This window comes from Cibotium barometz, chromosome 46, assembly GCF_041138505.1.
Source record: "Cibotium barometz isolate CiBa-2024 chromosome 46, ASM4113850v1, whole genome shotgun sequence".
Classification (NCBI taxonomy): domain Eukaryota; kingdom Viridiplantae; phylum Streptophyta; class Polypodiopsida; order Cyatheales; family Cibotiaceae; genus Cibotium; species Cibotium barometz.
This window is the reverse complement of record NC_141091.1, coordinates 34,240,557-34,252,330: the sequence shown is the minus strand read 5'-3', so window position 1 is coordinate 34,252,330 and position 11,774 is coordinate 34,240,557. Positions and strand designations below refer to the sequence as shown.

The 11,774-nt window shown below is 42.9% G+C and overlaps 1 pseudogene across 1 annotated transcript in view; it reads right to left on the bottom strand.

Annotated features, from left to right (window-relative positions):
- Positions 1 to 1,264: 1,264 nt before the first annotated feature.
- LOC147612155 (uncharacterized) overlaps positions 1,265 to 11,774 on the bottom strand; it is a 35,484-nt pseudogene continuing 24,974 nt past the window's right edge. The window contains exons 4-9 of the transcript XR_015263683.1: positions 4,285 to 4,567; positions 3,475 to 4,162; positions 2,885 to 3,117; positions 2,609 to 2,781; positions 2,117 to 2,337; positions 1,265 to 1,831 (exon numbers count right to left, since the gene is read on the bottom strand). The product of XR_015263683.1 is annotated as an uncharacterized LOC147612155 (transcript). The remainder of the gene's footprint in view (positions 1,832 to 2,116; positions 2,338 to 2,608; positions 2,782 to 2,884; positions 3,118 to 3,474; positions 4,163 to 4,284; positions 4,568 to 11,774) is intronic.

Genomic DNA, 11,774 nt, shown 5'->3' with positions numbered 1-11,774 from the left:
TAGTGTGTATACGGAACATAACTCATTGAAATATTTTTGTAGCCAACCAAATTTGAGAGGATAATGTTGGAAGGGATATGAAAAGCTCATAATATGAATGAATGTGTCCAAGGAATGTCGTCGAAGGCTAGTCTTGTTAATGAAAAGGATGATAATGAGCCTCCAATAATGAATCGTCATTAAAAAAAACACCACGTTGTAAGTTTATGATTGAGAAAGATTTTCTGAAAAGGAATGACAAAGTGTGTGTTTCTTACACAAAAAAAAAGAAGAAACCAAGTCATAAAATACTGTCATCATAGTCCTTGTGTAGGACACCCGAGTGACGATTTGAGCTCATAAAATGTTTCTATTGGTGGCCACAATCAAAGAAACGAGTGTATCATTATGTGGCACATTGTATCCAATGTCATATCTCAATGTGAGAGAGTGAACTATCCAAGATTGTTGAATTCACTGCCTATTCTGGAGAAGAATTGTCAAAGTACCTCCATGGATTTTATCCATGGAATTACCTAGGACCAATGGAGGTCGTAATGTTGTATTAGTTATGGTGGATAGACTAACCAAAATGACTCATTTCATTCCCACATTGGAGAAAATTGAGGCACTGAGGCACTGTAGATTGTGAATTTGTTTATAAAAAATATTTTTATGCTAGAATCCATTGTAACAATTTACATGACATTTTTGGTAACATGTATTTAGTAACTTGGAATTGATCTTAGATTCAATAGTGGTGATTACCTTGAAACGGATTTAGTAATTTGGAACTGATTTTAGATTTAGTAGTTGTAATCATGTAACATGTATTTAGTAACTTGCAACTGATCTTGGTAGCATGTATTTAGCAACTTTGAACTCATCATCACCTTGAAACGGATGGCCAAATTGAAAGGATTTACTAAATTCTTGAGGATGTGCTTTGGGTATATGTTGGCAAAAAGCAAATGAAATGGGATAAGTATTTGCCTTTATTGGAGTTCATTTGAATTGAACTATGGTGTACACTGCCTACCATCCCAAAATTTCTTTCCAAGGTGCAGCAAATGCATGGTTAGTTTATGAACATAAGGGCATGCCAGATATAAGTCTTCTTAATAAAGAAAATTTGTTCTTTTCAAAAGTTCAAAGTTTAATCATTCATATATTTTTAAGGATAGTATTCCTTGAGTAGGTCAAGGTGTTGATGTTAATGGGTGACTGGTCTTCTCATCCTTCCCATGCATGGGATACATTTGTGTTGCACTTTGTTACCGTCAGATTGAGGATCAAATACTAGCAACTTAATTTGCAAGTGGGGGTTCAAGATGGACAGCCAGATGAGCTCAACATGGCTGTGATTGCCTAAATGGCATGTGGTCTGTCCCTTTCCTCACTAAAAGATAAATAAAAAAATATCCCTCTCAATACAAAAAAAACAAAAAAAAAACATGACACTGATGAGGCCATGCGGATGGCTGAGATAAGCCCATGTGGACAGCAACAATGAACATGTCTTGAACTATCAAAGGGCTGTGAGAGCCCTCATACTCTCAAAAAATAGCAGAGAAGCCATAAGTATTACAGTTTGATCACCAAATCTAGCTGAACAATGATTGTGTCTAGTTTAGGTTGCAGCACAGGAGCATCCCTGAGGAAGACTTGCACAAGTTCATACAATGATACACATTTCCTTAAAGATTCACTGTTGTCTTCTTCCAATGTCTGTTTTATCTTAACCTTCCATTTGTTAGCTTTGAATTCACAATGTCGTTTAACCATTCATTGCTGCAAAGCCGTTGCCAAGAGATGGCTGGTCTTCTTAGATGAGGCCTCTTTCAACCTCAGCCTGCACACAAGGAATGTTATACAATCAATCAATATCATGCACGAGATGCATTGACTTGATTAGCATTATCATAGTTAAGAATGTTATCTTTGCCGTCCGCATTCTTAAAGTAAGGTGGTTACACAAAGAGAAGTGCTCGTGAGCAGGGATGATCGTGGTTTGCCCATTAAACTGATGAGCAATCTTGCTGCCCAACTGGCCGCTGGTCCCATGAGCATGAAGATATCTTTGTAGTGCTAATTGTGTATCAGAGATACGTACTAAGAAGGAATTTTGGTGTCTTACCTAAGTTGCTCCTGCTGGTTGGTCATCTTTGCTATGCTCTGGCTTAATCCCTCAACCTGTGTTCTCAAGCTCTCTCTCTTTTGGTGTAAACCTTCAGTTTTCCCTGTTAGCATTTGTATGTCTGCCAGCCTCCCGGATTTGTCAACGCAGATCGGCGACAAGCTTGATGTGTAGTGTTCTTCAGCGTCCAGTCCTTCTGAAGCTTTTCTTTGACTTACAGCCTACAGCATGAAGAGCCTGACACTAAATATGGTTCTATGCATAGTCATGCTAATGCATAAAAGCACACACACCCAGGAACAAGCACGCATGAATGCACACAAGCACATGCACACCCCTCAAGTGTGCCCACTCACACACAAATGCCAACCTGTGCAAAGGTGCTGACACTAGAGACGGATTCTATGAACAGCTTTGCACACACAATGATGGTATAAAACACACATGCCAAAACACTTTTCTGGACATGCTACATGAAGTTTAGAAGCCAACCTGTACTTTCACAAAGATTGCCCTTCGATTGCAAACCTTTGTTTCAACACTCGAAAAAGCATCCTGCCTCTGATACACCTCAAATTTTCTAGTTTCAACTTCAAGCGGTCCAGTTCCTTTTTAAAAGCTGCGGTCATTGCCATAGGACCCATAATTGCTTTCATAACCGTATCCTATGTGCACAACAAACATGTAAACAATTTATGTTCTCTAGGCATGCACCTCAATGGCAAGGCACATATCACAAGGCAGTAAAATTAAAGTCGATTAGAATACCTGGGTTTGCTTCTCAAATGCAATCTTACTGGTTCAAAGCTTGATGTGGTGCTGGAGCTCTGCCACTTCTCCACTAACTTCATCTTTTTCTTTAGCAGAATCTCTTAGACAAACTTCCAGTTTTACAAGATTATTTTCCAGGTCTTTCAAAGCAAACACATTGTTTGCATGGGTATTGAAGTTCTCATTTTCAAGGAAGAAGGGTAATGTTTTTTGCAATCAAATCATTGAATCTGAACACACGAAATAAATCATACATCAGTATAATACACAACCCAGCAATGAGTGCTATATTATCTAAGAAGTCAACAATGATTTTCATAGACCTTTCAATCATTTTGAAATATTCACGTAAAAAGGTGCTGTGCAAAAGGTGGCAATGCTCAAGAAAATCATTTTTTCTTTTTGTGACTATATATGTATGTGTGTACATACATACCTACATATGTGGGTGTGTGCACAAATGCAAGTATGTATGCATATGTATGTATGTACGCAGGTGTATACTTCCTTTCTACACCCTTGACTCGATCTCCTGGCAACCAAGAAATGCTTAGAATAGTGAGAGGTATCTAAAGCTTCAAATATACCTTACAATCATGCCATGGTTGAGTCTCATAGAATCATCAAGATCCTTGATATTCTTGCTGAGCAACCCAAGCTCTGTTTGAAGCCTTTGATTTCACTGCTGCAATGCAACCTTTTCACTTTCTAGCTTCTGTGTCTTTTCAGAAAGACAATTATTCTCACTTGTTAAGTTAACCAAGTCACTCTGCATACCCAACCACTGCTTCTGCAGTTGAGTAGAGGTTTTCGCTTTGGCAGAGATTTCATATGTGATATTGGCAATCATGTGGTCCCAAGGCGTGAGGTTTTTGTCAACAAAGTTAGCGGTCAGTTTGTCATAAAGCTTATTTAGGCGATCTATCTCCTTTGTTTTCACATCACGTCAGAGCGCTTCTGCTTGATCTCTAAGTCCATCTTGGAAACAATCAGAAGCTTCTGCTTACTCTCCGACTCGAGGGCTCCCAACGCATCACGCACATTCTGATTATAGTTTGCCACCTTCAAAATATCATTGCGAATCTGCGCAAGCTCGAACTCGAGCTCTGTTACCATCATGTCTTCCTTCTTCACTTTCTGCCTGATACCCATAATCTCATGGACTATCTTCTGATGCGACCTTTCTAAGGTGACTTGATCTCCCAAGCTTTTAATCATATCATCCTCCAGAGTCACCAGGTCTTCACTCTCTTTTAGTATTTGCCTCTCAACTACCTGCACTCATAGAGAGAAGGGTCTCAGGGCTAAACTATTGCTTTAAAACAGCATAAGACTGAGATGATTGATATTTAATTCTTGTAATGGCTGGTGTAGAAAAGCTTTGCCACAATAATCACCTGTAGTTCTGCCTTCACAACAGCCGTTTCCTTTGTAACTGTCCTCCTTTGCCTGCACAGAAACCAATATCCTGGTGTATTGCTCTAGAAACTTCAATCTCTTGGCCACGATTTGTCACATCTTTCTTTGTGTGACTTTGATACGGTTATCTATGGCGCTCAGTGTTGCAACTTGCTGCTCCACTCTTCCATGTTCTTTCTTGATAGCCTTCCTTAAAGAGTGTTTCTCACCCTAGATGGCTGTCTCTTGCTCTTTTTGTTTGTGGATAGCATCACATAATGCCTGTATGTTTGTGTTAAAGACATAAAAGAAGTGTGAATTCTAGACGACGGCAGACAGTCAAAATACAGAAAAGCTAGGTTTTATGTAGATTAAAACCTTTGTGTCCAATGAAGAAAGCATTATTTCTGTGAGTCTCAAGTGTTTGCTCTCTTCCACTTGTTTTCAAGGTATTTTCTTCAAAGAAAAACTTCAAACTGTTAGCAGTCATCTCCTGTCTGTATATTTACACCAAGGCCTCTGTTGTGGGTGTGCCCGCCCGATTTAGGTGTTTTCTCATTTTCCCCACTCCATATTTTTTCCCTATTTTTACCAGGTGTGGGAGGCTGTCCTGTGCATGTCGGCTACCTTTGTGTGCTGGCCGACTGCTGGACTGTTTTTTCTGACATGGCCGACTGGTTCTACTGCTCCCCGACCCTCTCTGTATGCTGGCCGACTGACAGGTGCTGGCCGTCTGATGGTGAAGCAAGTCGTGAGCCTTATGGCTGCTGTCGGCTGCCTTTTGTGCTGGCCGACTGGCTCATAGGGGCCATATAAAATGGCCCCTAGCCCCCACACACTTCGTATTCAGTTCTCGGGATTTTCTTGTGTATATAGGGAGTTACACGCCTCTCTCTCTCTCCCTCTCTATTGCTGTGTTTTTCTGCAGTGCACTTGCTCTTGTGTTTTCAGATCTTGTCTTCATCTCCGCTGCATATTCTGGCATGGTATCAGAGCTCTAGGCTCTTGGAAGATCTTGGGAACTGTGTGAGCAAGAGGGGGGCTGTTTTGTTGCTGATTGGTGGACTGTTTTGGACCGTACGGGAAGAGGAGAAGCAAGAGGAAGGCGGGCTGATTTGCTAGACAGCCATTTGCACGTTTAAGTTCTTCATTTTTCCCACCGACCCACCCACCCTTTTCAGTTACACCCCCGCAATTGCAGATTTACTTGAGATGGCTGAGAAGCATGTGAAGATCCCGACACTCCCCATGTTCCCAGTGGACCGTCAGTTGGACGGGAACAACTACGGCATATGGAAGGTAATGATGGAATCTGTTTTGGAGTCTTACGACCTTGCTGATTTCATTGTTGTTGGGGTTCCACGGCTGGAGTTAGAGGAAGGGGAGTTACCCTCGATTCGGAAGGAGCGTGAGGCATAGGCACAGTTATGGGATCGTGTCAATGCCAGAGTCCGTTCTTTCATTTTCCTCAACTGCACACAACAGGTTATCAATCATATCAAGCATATGACGTTGGCTAGAGGTATATGGCAGCATTTGGCTTCTCTTTACAACGGGGTATCGCCCATGAAGAGCATCTCCTTGGAAGTACAAATGCGGGTGATGAATCCTGCAAAGTCATCGACGATGCGGGAGCACATCAACAAGCTGCAGGCTCTTTAGTAGGAAGCTCTCCAAGGTGGGAAAGGGATATCATCGGAGCATATGGCCATAACGTTGCTGTCACATTTGCCCTCTCAGTACTCAGCATTTTACTCTTCGTTGATTACCAGTGGGTGGCAGGCTCAGCACCATCGCATGGGAGGAGCTTGTGCCCATGGGCTTGGACCAGGAGGAAAGATTCACGAACCCTCCACAGGGCGGAGGTTCTGAGGCCTTAACTGGCCAACGGTCAAAAGGCTGGAATAACAACAAGAAGGGCAAAGGGAAGGCTTCATCGGAGAAGTCTTCTGAGAAAAATCCCGACGCAGACCGAGAAAAACTAAAGGCCGAGAGGACCTGCAATGATTGTGGCGAGAAAGGCCACTATTGGAGGCAGTGTCCCAAGCGGAGCACCTAGAAGGGTGTAGAATCCTCAGCAGCAACCGTGAAGACTCCAGCTTTTGTGCACCTGGAGGTGATGGACATCGATGTTTCATTTTCTTCGTGCAGGGAGGAGGTTGGAGGACTCTCCGCTACGGATACTCGGGAGTGGATTCTAGACAGTGGTGCTTCCAAGCACATGACTCCTTCCCGTTCGGCTTTACAAGATCTCTGCAAGTATTCTGGTCACATTCTTATTGGGGATACATCCACTATCCCAGTTCACAGTGAGAGCAGGTTGGAGATAGTTTCCGATGGCAGAGGGGGAAAGCATTCCTCCCAGGTGTTGTATGTTCCATCCCTTGGTTTTCATCTGTTGTCAGTGCATCAAGTTTGCAAGACTGGCATACAGGTGGAATTTGATGAACATTTTGTTGCTCTCCGGGACAAAGCAACAGGCCAGGTAGTTTAGGAAGGCGGAGTGGAGAATGGAGTTTACAAACTTTCAGCACCCTCTCCCAGGTCCTCAGTTTTGTGATGAGTGGCAGTGTGGTATGGCCACTTAAGTGTGGATACGCTGCAGGTGCAAGCTTTCTCAGACCAGATAGTGGATGGCTTGCCAGTTGATGGCAGCAGTTGGCAGGAACTTTCCAGTATAGATGTTGGTAGTTCTTGTGTTCGTCAGTCAAAGGAAACTTTACAGGTAACCTATGCTCTGATGTCTCGTAGTATTCGGGACAAAGACACTCCTGTAGATGAGGAAGTTCTTTCCACGGAGACCTATTGGAAAGCCAAGCAGGTGGCACTTGATTACTTGCAGAAGGAGGTGGATGTTGCACATTCTCGAGGCTTTGTGGTTCCGGATTCACAGAGGGTGGTTTACAGGTTTATGAAGGTCTTGAGTGGTCTTCAGCAGGTTTCCAGGACAAGGCATCCCACCGTAACAGTTGTTGATCCTTGTGAGCAGTATGATGCCTCCTTGACTCGGAAGCAGAATGGTTCATTGATTTGGTTGATGCATACCAGATTGGACAGGAGCTTCCTAAAGAGGCTGTTGAGCTCATGTTTGTAGTGGACTCTTTGGGAGGCAGGATTGCGTATTTTGTGGTTTCTGCAGCATGCGAAGGATCTTGGACTCTTTTACACAGGAGGGGGATTGATGGATGGAGTCACACTCCACAGTCGGAGTGACTCAGATTGGGGAGGAGAGCCAGGCACGAGGACCTTGACATCAGGCTACAGTTTTTCCCTTGGCTCAAGAGCAGTTTTATGGAGCAGTAAGAGGCAGCCATCTATTGCCTTGTCATCGACAGAGGCAGAGTATCGGGCTGCTTGTGCTGCTGCTTGTGAGATGGTGAGGTTGCAGAGGTTACTTTGCGAGATTGGGTTTCCACTGGTGGAACCCACGGTCATCCAGAGGCATTTTGTTCGTGAAAAGATCGTTGCTGATGACATCTTGCTAGAGTTCTGTTTGACGGAGGACAGTGCAGTGGATCTCTTCACGAAGTCTCTATCTCAGGCTTCCAGGAGCTAAGAGGGGGTGTTAGCAGTCATCTCCTATCTGTATATTTACACCAGGGCCTCTGTTGTGGGTGTGCCCGCTCGATTTAGGTGTTTTCTCATTTTTCCCCACTCCATATTTTTTCCCTGTTTTTACTAGATGTGGGAGGCTGTCAAGCACATGAAAAGCATTGTGAATCTTCCAGTGACTAGGTAAAGCAAGCCTGTATGACACTTCATTGATCTTTTGAATCACCTTGAAGGGTCCATAATAGCGAGGAGAAAGCTTAGGATATGATCCTTCTCGTCCTGGCCTCTTCCGAAGCCTGGCCTTCTCAAATTTCAGCAAAACCCAATCACCTTCTTTGACTTGCATGTCCCTTCTATGTTTGTTAGCAGCCATTTTATGCTTATCTTGTGACCTTGCAATGGCTGTCCATACCTGACCAAAGGCTACATCCAAGTCACGAACATATTCATCAGCTGCAAAAATCTCATCCTTTGTGCGAAGGATGGGTGGCAATACCACTCTGCCATAAATAATCTCAAACAGAGCATTTCCCATGGAGGCATGGATCGTATTGTTGTAGGCAAACTCAACAAGTGGAAGATACTTCTCCCATGCAGTCTTTTGATCTGCCACATAACACTTCAATAAATCCAACACGGCTGAATTTGCAGCTTCACTTTGGCCATCCGTTTGAGTACCCATATTATCAAATAAATCCCTCCAAAAGAGGCTTGTAGTCCTGGGATCTCTATCCCCAACAATGGATTTAGGCATACCATGATGCTTGAAAATATTAGCAAGAAAAAGCTTTACCATATGATTAGCTTTAATGGTTTTCTTGACGGGCAAGAAATGAGCTTGCTTGCTAAACCTGTCCACAATGGTCCAAATAGCATCATTCCCATGCTAGGATCTAGGCAAGTCCATAATAAAATCCATAGTAATACTTTCCCAAGGTTGCGAGGGAATAGGCAATGGCTGAAGCAAACCTGGAGGTTTTTGCCTGTCAAATTTCACCTTTTGGCAAGTAATACATGCACGCACATAAGCCTCAATGTCTTTACGCATGCTTGGCCAAAAGAAATCTCTCTCAATCATGCGTGTAGTAGGCATGATACCTCTATGACCAGCATAAGGTGGAGCATGACATTCCTCCATAACCTTTGGGCGCAAGTCCTTCACCACACATAGGCAATTATCCTTCATAAGATAACCCTCGTTGATGACATAAGAGGCATGTGAATGACCAGCCATCAAATCAGTCCATATATGGCAAAAATCAACATCCAAATGATACAAATCTCGCATAGCAGATAAGTCGCCATGAGAGGCCACTGAGACTGCAGCAACATAAGGCCTCCTGGATAATGCATCGGCCACCACATTTTTCTTTCCTGGAGTATGCACAATCTGAAAATGAAACATGGAAAGAAAGTTTGCCATTCTCATCTGCTTCTCTGAAAGCTTTGTTTGAGATAGAAAGTATCTCAAGCTTTGATGATCTGTCTTGACTACAAATTCAGCCCCAAGAAGATAATGTTTCCGTATCTTTAAAGCATGAATTACAGCCAAGAGCTCTTTCTCATAGATATCCATATGAAGCTCAGCATCATGCAAACGACGGCTCTGGTATGCAACTGCATGCCCTTCTTGATTCAGGACAGCTCCTATGCAATCACCACAAGCATCACATTCAACTACGAATGACTTGTGCAAGTGAGGAACAATCAAAACTGGACCACATATGATAGCATGCTTGAGCTGCAAGAAAGCATCCTATTCTTTTGAAGTCCATTTGAAAGTGGTTTTCTTCTTTGTGAGATCATGTAGAGGGGTGGCTATCATAGCAAAATGCCTTATGAAATGCCTATAATATGAACATAATCCCGGAAAACTACGTACTTGATGTACGTTTTGCAATTCTGGCCAATTTCGAATGGTCTCTATCTTTGCAGGATCCATTGTTACTCCATCTTTGGATACAATATGACCCAAATAATGAATCTCTGAAAGAAAGAACTCACTTTTCTTGGCATTAATGAAAAGTTTATGTTTCCGCAACTCTTCGAACACTGTGACTAAATGAGTTCTGTGTTCCTGCTCATTCTTGGAGAAAACCAAGATATCATCAAAGAATACTCCTGTGAATTTGCGATGGGGTCGGAATATTCTATCCATCATACGATTAAACATAGCAGGAGCATTGGTGAGACCAAAAGGCATTACCAAAAATTCATATAGTCCAAAGGCTGTCCTGAATGCAGTTTTATGGACATCTTGTGGCACCACTCGTATTTGGTGATAACCACTCTTCAAATCAAGTCGGCTGAAACAAGCCGAATCATCAAGCTTATCCAAAATGTCATTAATACGCGGAATTGGGAATCTGTTCTTGATGGTAAGCTTGTTTAAAGCTCTATAGTCCACACACATGCGGAATGAGCCGTCCTTCTTTTGAACAAGAAGTACAAGAGAGCAATAAGGTGAGGAACTGGACTGAACTAAACCTTTCTCTAAAAGCTCATTTACCTGCTTCATGATCTCTTCTTGTTGTGTAGCACTCACTCGGTATGCGGGTTTGTTGGGTGGAGAACTACCTGGCACAAGATCTATGCGATGATCTTCGGGCCTTTGGGGAGGTAATTCTCCTGGCAATGTATCAGCAAAACAGTCATTGAATGCATGAAGAAAATTCAGCCTATCATTAGTCATAGCATCCACATTTTGATGATTTGGCACAAGGCTATCACGAACAAAAACCAAGTATGCACAAAGACTCTTTTTGATTGCTTTATTATTTTGGATGTGTGATACAAGTGGGATGGAATCCCCTTCTTTGCTAGCATTAATAAAATGCATGCGGCCTTTATGCATAAAAGAAATTATATTGGTCTTGTATTCTTTGCGGGGCTCAAGCCTATGATACCATGGCTTCCCAACAATACATCACATCCATTTAATGGTGCAACTAGGAAATGTTCATTATCAAGGTAGCCCTGGATATGTATGCGCAATTTCCCTATCAATGGCGTAGCCTGCACCTCTTTACCAACAAATGCAGCTTCGGCTTCAATCTGAGGTCCCATGTTCTCAACCTCAATACCCAATGCAGCTGCCGTTTGCATAGAGATGAAGTTATCGGTTGCACAGTCATCAAATATGAATAAGGCGAGCTGATCCTTGATTTGTCCCCAAGCCTTGCATACCATTCGCTCTTTTGCATCATGACTTGTATTTCCTTGCACATCAGGAACTGCATGTACATTAGCCTTGGTCTGCTTGTCCTCGTGCTTAGGTTTGCGGTCAGGGCACTGTCTAAACATGTGCTCTTTGCTACCACAAGAAAAACATTTTCCCTCCTTGGCATATTGCTCTCTTTGCTCCTGGTTAAGCCGAATTTGTTCTTCTTTGGGCCCTGATCTTTAGATGTGGTATTTTCAGCTCTACCACCCTTGTGGGTCTCCCGGAAGTTCTTTTTAGGTGGCTGTCCACCCTTTTGCAGATTCGGGATAGCTTTGTCTTTCCCCTTTGAACCGCCTTGATCCTGCTTAATTTTGAGCACCAATTGCTCCGTAGCAAGAGCAGAAGCTGTGAGCTGTTACAAAGTATGTGTCGGGTGCAATTCAATGCCCGAACGATATGCTGGTTGCAGTCCAGAGCGAACCTTCCTCTTTCTTTCATCCTCAGTGATTTGCGTAAAAGGAGTTACTTCCAGCAACACTTTCCAGAACTTGTTAACATACTGTTGCACGCTTTCATTATCTCTATGCTCAAGTCTGTCCACTTTTGGGTGAGAGTTTGCTCCGCATTTGGTGGCAAAAACTGAGCATAGAATCTATCCTTAAATTCCTTCCAGGTGCAAATGGGGTCCTTGGTAATCTTTTCAGTGATCCACCAATGAGCAGCGGTCCCTTTCAAAAACATGCTAGCATGGCGTACTTTAGACTTCTCAGTGAA